Here is a 12986-nt window from a genome sequence, read left to right as displayed (position 1 = left end):
GCCTGGTTGAGGGAACCCAGAAAGGGTGACATCCCCCAGGACGGGCACCAGCAGGAAGCAGTTCCACCTCCAGGCCTGATGGTGAAGGGGAAGGAGTGGTGTCTGAAGCCCAGCAGGACGGAGGCCAGGGGCCCGCTCTCTCCTCTCCCCAGGCCCCGTCAGTGCCGCCCACTGGCTGCAGCCGACAGCGATGCAAAGGGAAAGGGAGCCCAGGTTACCATCCACTTGCCTGCCGCGCGGCTCAGACTCCCCAGTGTCTGTGTGATGTGCGCAGCGGGGGCGGGGCGGAGGTGGACCTGGGGGCAGGTGGAGCGGAGGCCTTAGAGCACCCCAGGAGGGGCCGTGCGGGGGGACAAACGACACCTGCTCACGAGCTTCAGAGAGGACGTCTGCAAGCCTGCACTCATGTCATCGCATCGAGCTACACACTTTGTTATTACCCTTATTTGATTTAATTAATGGGACATGGATTGTGGGAATACACCCAGACCAGTGTAAAAGACCAGTAAAGACGGCTAGAGCCCAAAGGTTTAGCACTGACTAACAGAACGTACTGCCAAGCTCTTCTGAACCAGACCCAGCAGAGTCTGGCGGGCTTCTGAGGATGACGTCCCAGGGCCCAAAGCAGGGAAGGTCACTCAGAACCCAAGGACCGGGACTTCCCTGGTGGTCCAGGGGTTAAGACTTCACCTTCCAATGCAGGGGGTGCGGGTTCGATCCCTGGTAGGGGAGCTAAGATCCCACATGCCTCCGGGCCAAAAAACCAAAACATAAAACAGAAGCGACACTGTAACAAATTCAATAAAGACTTTAAAAATGGTCCACATCAAAAAAGAAAAATCTAAAAAAACCCAACAACAACAAAACCCAAAGACCACAAAGTGTCTTTATTCTGTATTTGGAAAGCAAAGTCTCTGAGTGGTGTGATGGGCTGGGACCTGTGGGTCACCTGTGTGTAGACATGGCGCTGGTTCACTCGGTCTGCAGCTTCCCTGTGGTGCATCTCTGGGAACAGGGCGTCCACCTGCCTCTGCTGCGATGTGAGGTCCATGCCTCAGGGTTGTGGCGACAGATGCCTTGTGACATGTCACAGAGTCAGGCCCACACTGGTGTCAGTAGCCCAGGAGGTCAGGTCATGGCTACAGTGGTCGGGCGGCTGCTCTGGGAGGGGTCTGGACAGCATAGCTCTAAGATTCTGTGATTCTGGGAACCCCAAGGGGTGGGAGTGAGGAATAGGTTACATACGTGAACCCCGTAAAAGAGCCCCGGAAAGGCAAGAGGTTTCCAAAATGAGCTGAAGATGAGAACAGTCTCTGTCACAGATGAGGCAAAGAGCTGGTGCAGTGAGACTGCAGTTCATTGGTTCCAAGCCAGGCTTTCCACCAGAAATCAAGGAGAAACCTTGTCCGGGTGTCCTGGTTGGAGGGAGTAAAGTGAGGTAGGGTAAAAGGAAGGGGACTCTGGGTTATCTTAGACAAATTGTGAATTCACACAAGAAAAATGATCAAAACGTCTAGTAATTCAGATTGTGTCAGTAAGTCATATTGTGTAAAATACAGGAAACTATATTTTAATTATAAAATAGTTTTATACTTGTTAGATTGTATAAAACATTATACTACCAAAAGTTGGTGAGATTATGGTGAAATTGGCACTCTTATGAATCAGTATATATACTAATATAACTGGGAGGGGACAGGACAGTTTATTATATAACATATCCAAATAATTTGACATAGTAAGCTTTCTCTTGGAACTCTAGACCAAGGAAACAACAATTCAAAGTGATAATTACGATGATGGCAGAAATGTATTTGGTATATAATCATGCATTAAAAAGCAAAATACGAATTTTATTGTGTACTATGTCTACACCTAAGTGAAATGAAATGTATGCAGTAAGTCTAACCTATTAATTTGAGAAATTATCATATTTCTTAATATTAAACAATCCTTCTCTTAGAATAAATCCCACTTTATCATGGTTGTTATTCTTTTAATGTAGTACCAGATTCCATTTCCTAATATTCTATTCAGTACTTCTGTATCCTCATTATCAGGTGAGATTAATCAATAGTGTTTCTTTTTAAAAAATCTCAGTCATGTCTGGCAGTAATATTAGGCTTCGAAAAATGAATTAAGATATTACCCATCTCTATTATCTGGAACAATTTGAAAGGCAAGAGTTGTCTCTTCTTCAAAGGTTCGACATAATTTGTCCATGGAATTGTTGGGGTCTGGTGCTTTCCTGGAGGAGGCCATCCAGTGGCTAATGCATCAGGGGACGCAGGTCCCCATTCTGTCACTTGCTGGCAGGGTGGATCAGTATGGCAGTTTCATCCCTTAATATCTATTTTTGTGTGAGACCCAAGATATTTCATGGAAAATAGTACTTAAGGCTGGTTACTAAAATGTAAACCCTTTAAAATAATAGTTTCAGCCTTACTTCTAAGCTCTTTGGTGAACTTAAATGCAGGAGTGTGGGGAGCACCATTGCTGTGTAGCCCAGGGCAGTCCCAGCGGACAGAGTGTGGGAAATCCTGCAAAGTCCAGGGCGTCAGGTGTTCCTGCAGTGTCTCAGCCACTCAGCAGCCACTCCTGGCTGTCTTTTTCTTTTCTTTCTTTTTTTCTCCATCTTTTGACAACAGTTGTAGGTTGTCAGTCTTCCACACCCAGCTGTCCCTGCGGCCAGCACGTCACTGCCGCTGCCTCTCATTACTAGAGAGCTTAAGGTGACGTGTGCTCCTCGGTGGACACTGCGTGCTCCTGTCCTCTGCCCGGCCGTGTGTGCCCTTTCCTCCTGCCATAACTGAATCATAGCAGAACTGAACAAATACAAGAGCTGAATGGCAATAACATAAGAGCTTTCGGCAAGGCCGAGGAGGGGGCAGGAGGTTCTCGGTCCCCGCACTGAAGCCTTCCCTCGGCTCCCAGCGCCCATCCCCCGGCTGCTTGCAGGGGCACCTAGGGCCTTACTGCTTTAGCTGAGACAGACCTCCATACAAGAATGGACACTACATGGGCAAAGCCTTTTTCCTATTTCCAGTTATCTTTAAGTTTATACGGTCATTTCCTGGGACATCAGACCCCGAGAGAGGGCATGCTTCTGAGGTGGCCTCTTACCCAGCCATTGTGCAGTTGGGGTTCTTTTAATTAACACTGGTTGAGCCTTTTATGTCAGGTGCTGTGCTAGGCACTGAGCATGAAGATGAATGAAACACTGCTATGCCTCCAGGTGGGGACCCAGGCGAATAAAGAGCCGTGACAACATTAGGGCACAGCTCTGTACAAGGTAACTGTGCGTGTGTGAGCCTGTGCACGTGTGTGACAGCATGTGCACATGTGTGAACGTGTGAGCGTGCACGTGTGTGAGCGTGGGCAGGCGTGTGGGAGCCAGAAACCCACCTGGAGGGGATTACGCCTGGGCTGAGCTCTCAAGGAGAACTAAGACTTACAAACACAGGAATGGGTGTTGCAGGAACAAGCAGGAGGGCTGTGAAGAGAACGCAGACGGTGCTTTGGGAGGAGCCACCAGGAGCTCTGGACATCTGGAGCTTCACCCTGGAAACCGAGGGCAGTCCACTTACCCCGGGAAACTGTAACTTGCTTAAAAGTTACTGAGCTGTAACCTGCTTCCACCCATCAAGCTCGCTTTAATTGTTTTTACAAAAACGTGCATGTCCTCCAAGCCTTAAGCAGCCTGAAGAGGAAGATGTTTGTCCCAGTCGTCTTCCAGGACCCTGGACTCAGCTGACTCCCGCTGCAGCGCCAACCGATTAAGCCTCTTTGAGGCCCCGCCCCCGACACTCCCACTGGGCCTGCGCGGCCCCGCCCCCTGACGTCAGTGCCGGAAGTTCCCCTGGGACGGCGTGGAGCCGCCATTTCTGACCGCGGCCTGCGAGGCGTCCGTAGCACCTGGGCACGCGCGGAGGGCGACGATTCTCTCAGCTTCCTCTTGTTTCCAGTCACCCTTCGGCGCCTCCCCAGCCTCCTGCCGCCCTGCTTCCGTCCCGTAGACACCCCGGCCCCTCGCCTTCCCCGGGGAAGGTTTGAGGTCTGTTCTCCGGGCTCCTTTTCTCCGGCAAACCTCGGCCTCAGCGCGGGGCTCGCTGCGCGTGGGGCGGACGGGCCCGGTCACGCCACAGGGCCGCACGCGGCGTGGGGACGGCCCGGCAAGGGGCAGGCCCGCCACGCGTGGACGGAGCCGCGAGTCCAGAGAGACGGGGCTGGAGGCTGTGTGGTGAGTCAGCGCTGGGCCCCGGGGGCGCGCCGGGGTCGGGAGAGGAGGCGCGGGAGCAGGGCGTGGGGTGGGGACGCTCACGTGCTCGTGTGCGGTGGGCGGCCAGACCCGGGTGTCGCAGGCCGTGGGCAGGTCCGAGCCCTGCGGGGACCCGGGCTGGACGCTGACGCGGGGTCTCCGCTAAGAGCGTGCCCATCCCCTGCATGTCGTGTGGTGTGAGAAGGAAAAGGCGCAGGAGGAGAGTTCAGTGCGGGGAAGGAGGAGGACGGAGAGTGGGAAGGAGAGGGCCAGGGTGGGAGAGGAATCCGGATCGGGAGCGACAGCTGCCAGCGCTGCTCCTCCGGGAGCCCGGGAGGGATTCGAGGCCCTCCCTCCACCTCTCCCCACGATCAGCCGCTTCCTCCACCTACTCAGCCTTCTCTAGGGCTCAGCCGGGTCTCTGTCCTCTGCAGCTTCCCCGGCACTTGCTCGAGGTCGGCCGGATCCCTCCCCCTGCCAGATTCCTACCGCCCATCTGATGCGGAGCCCCTAAAGAAAGAAATGCAGGTAAGCAGGGATGGGACTTTTTTTTTCTTGTTCTTTTGCTTGCCGCTTAGCACGTATTCTCTCTTGCATCGGAACGAGCTCCAGGTGTTCCTTTGGGGTAATGTCTCGTTCTCTCCTTGGGTGCGAACAGGCAGAGCTACTGTCAAAATCCTTTTAGCCAGCGGCCAGGGGTGGGCATGTGGCCCAGGTAGGCCAGCGGGATGCTTATCCTGCGGTTTGCAGCTCGAGCCCGGTGAGAACAGAGTGACCAAAACACAGTTGGAGCTGACGTGTGCTTGGTGGCATCAGGGCCCCGGGACAAGCTTCGGTCCACCCCCAGAGCCCTGGGGCTTTCCCCCTCCTCACCTGGTTCTCCAGAGTTGCTCTCAGTTCTGCAGCCACTCCAGGTCCCTCCCGTAAGTGTCTTCCTGCCTGATGTGCCCGGTCCCACTGTTGTTTTTTTTTATTTTTCTGGCTGTGCTGTGTGGCTTGCGGGATCTTAGTTCCCTGACCAGTGATGGAACCCGGGCCACAGCAGTGAAAGCACGGAGTCCTAACCACTGGACCGCCCGGGAACTCCCGTGGTCCCACTGTTCTTTGCTTAAAGGGGCAACGGGACACCGGGCTGAGTCCTGACCAGCTCTGGAATGCCTCCCCGCCCCTTCCATCTTTCTTTCTCTTTGCCCCTTTCACCTTCTCCCTTGCATTTCTAACTGTCAGCTTGTTCTGAAATGAGAATCCTGACAGTGGCCCCAAGAGCTTGTTCCAGTCATGTGGGAACCCCCCCATCGGGGGCTTTTCTGACTCCCCCAGCAGAAGGAACTCCACTAGACCAGACGCTGGGCCCTGCTCCAGGCCTGGGCATTGCAACCTCCATGGACCCAGAGCCCAGGCTTCGGGGGTCCCTCAAGCCTCTAAGCCAGGCACCCCCTGCGCCCGCTGCCTGGCATCTTGATGTGCTTCTCCCTGACAGGGCTGCATTCTCATGGTTGCCCTACACAAAGGTCACCAGCAGAGCCGTGCCCCTCCACTGCCACTGGCACCCAACCTGGGACCCAGCAGAGGCCCACCCAGCACACCTTCCTTGGGGAGCACAGGGAAGGTGGGAACCGTTGCTGATTGTCTTTGGTTTTCACTCTCCCAATAGAGATTAATTTCTTATACTATTCTGTAGGACATACTGGAGTTCACTCCGAAGTCTGAGGCTTCACAGATCTCGTTTTCAGTGCTGTCCTAGCATAATTCTTACTCTCCTTTGTCTTAAAAGCGTTCTGGTTTGGACAATAAATTATAGTCACTCCACTCAGGAGATGCACAACACAGATGAGACAATGCCACCAATAGGACAGTCAGTCCCTGCTGGGGTTTCCTCATGGTTCCCCAGTACAGACATGCCATGCTAAAGCTCATCTATGTGCATGAGTCCGGTGCTGACTTAACAGTTACCACTTTAAACATTTAGCAGTAATGGCAGTTCACTTGAGAAGACATGTGAGAATGTCAGTTCTAAAAAAAGGTGCTGCCTGCCACCTGGGCGTGTGCGTTCCCAGAAGTGAAATCATCTGCAGCATTTAAGTAGTGGCAGACGGCAGTGATCAGGCACTCATGAGCTTGTGTGAGGAGGGAGGCAGCTCGCTCACTTCTCCCCACACCTGCGAGCGGCGCAGGACAAGGGCCGGGAAGGGGCGGCCGGGGCAAATGCTTTAAAGGGAACCAGGGAAACGCTGAAGACCATCCTCCACCAAGGGCAAAGGAAACAATCACAGAGTGAAGATGCAGCCCACTGAATGGGGGAAAATGTTTGCAGATCATATATCTGTTAGGGGTTAATTTCCAAAGTGCGTAAGGAACTCCTGCAACTCAACAGCAAAAAAACTAATAACCTGATTTTAAAAAGGGGAAAGGACTTGAGTAGACATTTCTGTAAAGAAGACATGAAAAAGGCCAACTGGTATATGAAAAAGTGCTGAAGGTCACTAGGCATCAGAGAAATGCAAATCAAAACCACAATGAGATAGCACCTCACACCTGTCTGGATGCCTATTATCAAAAAAAAGCAAAAGACGACAAGTGTTGGCAAGGATGTGAAGAAATTGAAACCCTTAGACACTGTTGGTGGGAATGGAAAATGGTGCCACTGCTCTGGAAAACAGTATGGAGATTCCTCAAGAAATTAAAAATGAGGTCGGGCAGAGCAGCTGCGTGCTGGAAGAGCGCAGTCTGCCGGCCAGCTCACACCCGCACCAACCGCCCGGCCCCAGGGCACCTCGCCGCCATCCTCCTGATGCGGACCTGCGTGGCCCAGGCCTTGCGCCATGGGGCCAGCCATGGCCTCCCGGGGCCCTACTCTGTCCGTGCGTCCTCACGAGAGCCCCCAGCCCGCCTCGCGCCCCTCTCGCCCTTGTCCTCGCGTGCGTGGCAAGGCTCCCTCCCGCCCCGGGTCTTTGCATTCGGGCTGCTGCTTGCCGCGGTGGCCGCGGCCCAGGAAAGGTGTGCGTGTGTGAAAACTACAAACTGACCACAGGGTCGGTGCCAGTGTACGTCCGTTGCTGCACAACATTCTGTCATTTGCACAAAACTGGCTACCAAATGTTTGGTGATGAAGGCAGAAATGACTCTCTCAGAGCCTGGGAGAGGGGGGAAACCAGAGGGCGCTATCCAGAATGATGCCGGGCTCTATGATCCCGAGCGCGACGAGGGGCTCTCTAAAGCCAAGCAGTGCAATGGCACGTCCACGTGCTGGGGTGAGAAGAACTGATAAGGACAGTGAAATATCCTGCTCCAAGCCAGTGAGGACCTACTGGATCGTTGGTGAACTAAAACACAAGAGAAAAACCTTATGAGGATCAAAGTTTGTACACTGCACTCAAGGAGGTACTCATAAGTCGTTATCAACTGGATCCAAAATATATCACAGATATTCTGTATGAGAATGATGTTATCACTGTTGATCTGGTACAGAATTCTTAGAAAATTCAGAATGATGTGGCCATAGATGATGTGGCTTATTGTTTTGAAAAAGAAGTTAAAGATGAATCCTTGTTCCAGTCCAAAAGGATGGGCTTGAAAGTAAATGGGGAACTACTGGATCTGGATCCTGTTTGCACTGCAATTTACTATGTTGATGAAAAACCACCTGAATTGTCAGTGCAGGGTCTACAAGCTGGAATTATCGCTGTCATTGTGGTTGTGGTGATAGCAGTTACTGCTGGAATCATGCTGGTTGTTTCCAGAAAGAAAAGAATGGCAGAGTATGAGAAAGCTGAGATAAAGGACATGATTGAGATGCATTGAGAACTCAGTGTATAGCACTATAATTTGAAGAGTAACTACAAAAAGGGAAATTAGCAAACAGACTCAGATTACAAACATATGAGCATGGGGCAAAGAGAAAATCTTTGAAGACCACTACTGTGCTAGTTAAACACCATATATTTGTAATAGTTAAACCTGTACTCATAAGCTGTTTGAAATTGACTTTACCAATCTTAAAATTTGACCACAAGTGTCATATGTATGCAGATCTGATATAAAACCCAAACCTAAAATTTGGACTGCATAGTTTGAATTAATTACCCTTAACATTGAAGGGTATGCATTAAATATGCTTCCACAGTAGTCTGAATGACTACTATCTCGTCCACTTGTGATTAAATAGCTGCCTTTCTCTTTACTTTGAGTTTTATACATAAAAACTTTTTTATGAACTATGAAATAGAACATTTAAAAAATGAGTTTCCTAAAAAAAAAATTGAAACTGCCACATGATCTAGCAATTCCACTTCTGGATATTCAAAAGAATTAAAACCAGGATATCGAAGAGATATTTGTACATTCATGTTTATGGAGGCGCTATTCCCAGTAGCCAAAAGGTGGAAGAACCCAAATGTCACAGGGAGTTTTCCCTGTCAGTACCGGTCAATGAATTAATACTCTGCTAACCCAGGGCTCTTCTGCATAGATTATACTGACTTTCTAGGTAGGAGTTGCTTGATAACAAATTAAAGGTCTTCTGTTCATGCCCTTTCTAAGGGAAGCATTGGCTAAATTCTGAGGATAAAAACCAACATTCATGTTCATCAGCAGGGGCTGTTTAAATACCATGTGGTCACAGCAAGGCAGTAAGAACTGCAGCCTGGGGACTTCCAAAGTGTTATTGATGATCTTTTGCTTCCTGTTGGAAGTATTGTACTTCATACCTTGAAAATATAATCTGGTCTTTCTCATCAATTGAGGGTGAAAGAAATGGCAAATTATGATTCGCTGGGTCAGTGGACATTCCCCATTCATTTGGCTGCCCTGCATCTACACCCTTTTCACACAGTTGGGGCTTATCTCTTGACCAAGCATCACCTGCCTCCACCACAAAGATTGCCGAGGCCATGTCTCTCTTCTTCACTTCCCCCAGGAAGACCCTGTGCCACGGCAGGCATGTGTGACTGGCCACTGCCAGCCTGTCAGTGGCAGAACCAGGATGAGAACCTAGTTTTCAGGCCCCCTTCGTCTCCAGTATTGTGTTATTTCGAGATGATCACTGGTGCAGTTAATCAGAAGAAGTCCTGAATTAAAATAAATCTATTATGGGTATCTTTGAGAAGATTTAGGGTAAGGCTAAAAAAGCAGTAAAGCACAGTTATGAATTCATTTTTTAAGAAGTCTTCAAGGATATTTCGTTAACATGACAAAATATGTCTATCGCAACCCCAAAACTAATATAAAATTCGTTATTATTTGTAGGTTATATAACTGGAAAATCCAAGACAAGAACCCAAGCCCAAAACCAAACAATAAGAGAATTCAGTAGGACATCAGGGCACCAAGTTATAATGCAACAATCAATAGCTTTCACATTTCAAACACGATAACTAACTAATTGGAAGAAATGATCGTATTCGACAACACAAAACTTTAAAAAATGAGAAATAAACTTAAGGAATTGACAAAATGTATACAAGGGATGTTTTAAAAATACTCTTAAGGGATACAAAAGACACTTCAACAAATGGAAAGTTGTACTGTGTCTTGGGTAGGAAGACCCAACATCTGTGTGCATACGGCCCAAATCTCCCTGGCAAGACTAAGGTACTTATTTCCTGAGCTTCTGGGAGTGTTGCCTGACGCTTCTGTCCTCAGAAATTGCCTTTGGCCTAAGGGAGCTGCCTCCCCCAAGAGTAGCCCTCTCCCTGAGGACAACTCCTTGTCAGCGAGTGGCTAATACAAGGTACAAGGGCTGTGCCCCACTTGCCTCAGTTGAGCATGTCTATAAAGGGCCATCCCAGCTTCAGAGCTCCCCGTGGGTTGGCTGAGGTCTCTGCCTGAATTCAACTCCCTTTGTCCAGTTCTGTTCCTTTCATCTGAGAGAAGTCCATCACCCTCTCAAAGATGTTGATCCCAAGAGAGCACACCCTAAAATTTTTTCTGCGTGCAGATCTTCATCTCAGAATGCTTTTGGGAAACCTGGCTTACAGCAACATCGTAAGGTGTCATTTCTCCATAATTTATAAAGTTAAAGTAATTCCAATAACCGTAGTATAATTTTTGAGACTAGATTAATGAAGGATGGTAGGCAAGAATTGTCCTATACCAGACATTAAAAACTTAAAGATTTTATGATTAAATTAGACCAGTGGAATATATCAATAGAACATACGGGAAAATCCAGAAATGTATCCACATTCTTACAGGAACTTAGTATAGAGAAAGTGGCATCTCAAATTAGTGGGAAAAATAGATTGTTGAATAAATGGCACGTTATACGTTAGTTCCCTCTTGCTGCAAAGCAGCTCACCCCCAGAGTTTGTGTCCTAACACCACGATGCACATGTATCATCTCACAGTTTCTGTGGGCCAGGAATTCGCCAGTGACTTAGCTGAGTGGTTCTGGCTCAGCGTCTCCTCTGAGGCTCAGTCCAGCTCTTGGCTGGGGCTTCAGCTGAAGGCTGGGGCTGGAGGATCTGCTTCCATGGTGCTCGCTCACACGTCTGCGTGTTGATTGCTGGCTGTTGGCCCGAGGTCTCTGTTCCTCCCCATGTGACTTCTCCACGGGACTGCTCGACTGTCCTCACTACATAGCAACTGGCGTCCCCAGAACAGTGACCCAAGAGAGAGCTAGGCAGAAGCTGCAGTCTCCTTCATGACCTGGTTTCAGAAGCCACACGCCATCACTTCTGCCACATTCTTTTAATTACTGATAGAAGTGAGTCACTAAATCTGACCTGCACTCAAGGCGAGAGGAATTGGCCTCCACCCTTTGAAGGGAGGAGGGTCAAAGAATTTGAAGCAACCACAGTGGGGGAAATGGGTCAACAGCTGTAAAACAATTGACTCCAAGATAAATTCCAAATGGATTACAAACCTAGAGGCAAAAATAAAACCCTTGAGTACTAGAAGAATCAGTGGGAGAGTTCTGGCTTGAAGCTGAAAGGCCTAAGAACATAAAACCCAGAAGCCATAAATTAAAGATTAATAAATCTGACTGCTTATGGTGCTTTTGCCATGCAGAAATTTGTTTATATATAGTCAAAAGATAAAGTGGGAAAAAACAGTTGCTAATAACATCCCAGACAAAGGGTTAATTTTCATGGTATATGAAGAGTGTCCACAAATTGATATAAAGACCCATGACTCAACAGAAAAGTGAGAAAAGGATGAGGAAATAAAGAAGGCACATAAAATAGGAAAATATGCTCAACTTATGACAAAAAATGCAAATAGAACTATTTTGCGATTCCATTTTTTAACCTCTAAAATTAGCACAGATTTGAAAGTTTGATAACTGCTCCCTGGGCTCCCTGGGGGCCCCACCTGCAGTCTGAAAATTGATGCAACTACGGAGGTCAAGCTAGTAATACTTATTAAAATTCTAAGTCATACTCCTTGACCAAAGAATTCTACTTCTAGGAGTCGTAGATTATTTATTGTATAAACATCCATCAATAGAATGAATAACGTATAGTATAGAGTCCCCCCACACTGCAAACACACAAGCACACACACGGAATTCCTTCTATGCTGGTGTGAAATCACACCACAGTATATTAGGAAAAGGGGAAGAAAAGGTGCGCATCAGTATAAATTGACCATTTTTCGTAGTGGGGTGTGTGAAGGATATTTATGACTGCTAAGAGAGTGAGCCCTTAGATACGTATTCACTTACAAAGTCAGCTTGATTTTACTAAGAATGAGAAGTGGCCCTGTCCACTTCAACGTGTGTAAATCACCACTCGTGTCCTATGTCACCTTTATTTCCGGAGAAGTAGATTGTCAGAATTATTTCTATTTAAGAGACATTACCCCTCCTTTTTGAGGCCTACACAGCTCACTCCGGACTGAAGGTTCAATTAAGAAATGTGTTTATATCTGTATCTGTAGTGCTCAGACATTGCTGCAATGCCAGATGCAGCAGTGGGCTCCACAGAAACCAGTTAGATGGTATCTGCAGGGAGCAGATGCTCGTGAACAAAGGAAAGGGCAGACAATGAAGGCACAGTGACCCGGAGAAACAGGTGGCTCCTGAATTCGGCTTGGGGAGTTTGCATCAGCCGTCGCACCGCGCCCCTGACAAAGCCCCAACCGGAAGCTGCTGCCCGCCCAGGCCTGGGCTCCTGGAAGCTTGGCACGTGTGTGCAGACCGCACAGATGCCGGGCCGGGAGCCGTGCTTCTCTCCCTCGTTTTCCTGGCAAGGCTGTGACGGAGCCCAAGTCCATACAAAGAGAGGCCCAAGACTCAATAGAAAATGGCAACGGATGAGGGAAATTCGCGGATTTAGCAAATAAAAATGGCCCTAATGCCAAGGCTGGTCTTGTGGTGTACCTTGAGCTACCTTTCCGGTTGTCAGTGTACTGCCTCAGCTGCGAATGCACCTTCAGTACTTGCTCTGTGATAAAAAGTGGGCTTCCGTCAGGTGTTTCCCTGTTAGCGTGAGCAGGGAATCCTTGTTCCAGAGTCCCGGTGCTGACTCTGTCAGCAGAGGGCGCTAGAGGCACGCTGCAGGAGAAGGGTGCCCTTCAGCTCTTCCCGGGTGGTCCCGTCAGCCGGGCTGTGAGGACCTCCGGCAGGGCTGGCCCCGGTCCGTGGCCTCACCCACGGTCCTTCTGCGACCGGGCAGCCTCGGCCGGGCAGTACCTCTCTACATGGAACCAGAGCTCCTGTGTGCCACCCCCGTGCCAGCCAACCCCCGTGCACACCTACACACGGTCACTGCTTCCCGCCCTCCCCCTG

At 49.3% G+C, this 12986-nt stretch overlaps 1 pseudogene across 1 annotated transcript; it reads left to right on the top strand.

The window, feature by feature from the left end:
- Positions 1-971: 971 nt before the first annotated feature.
- On the top strand, positions 972-12633 carry LOC309666381 (epithelial cell adhesion molecule pseudogene; annotated as a pseudogene). The gene has a single exon. The product of its transcript is annotated as an epithelial cell adhesion molecule pseudogene (transcript).
- The last annotated feature ends 353 nt before the right edge of the window (positions 12634-12986 follow it).

Source organism: Balaenoptera physalus, assembly GCF_965194825.1.
Source record: "Balaenoptera physalus genome assembly, chromosome: 8".
Lineage (NCBI taxonomy): Eukaryota > Metazoa > Chordata > Mammalia > Artiodactyla > Balaenopteridae > Balaenoptera > Balaenoptera physalus.
Note: the sequence above shows the minus strand (reverse complement) of the source record. Positions and strands in the feature narration are given on the sequence as shown.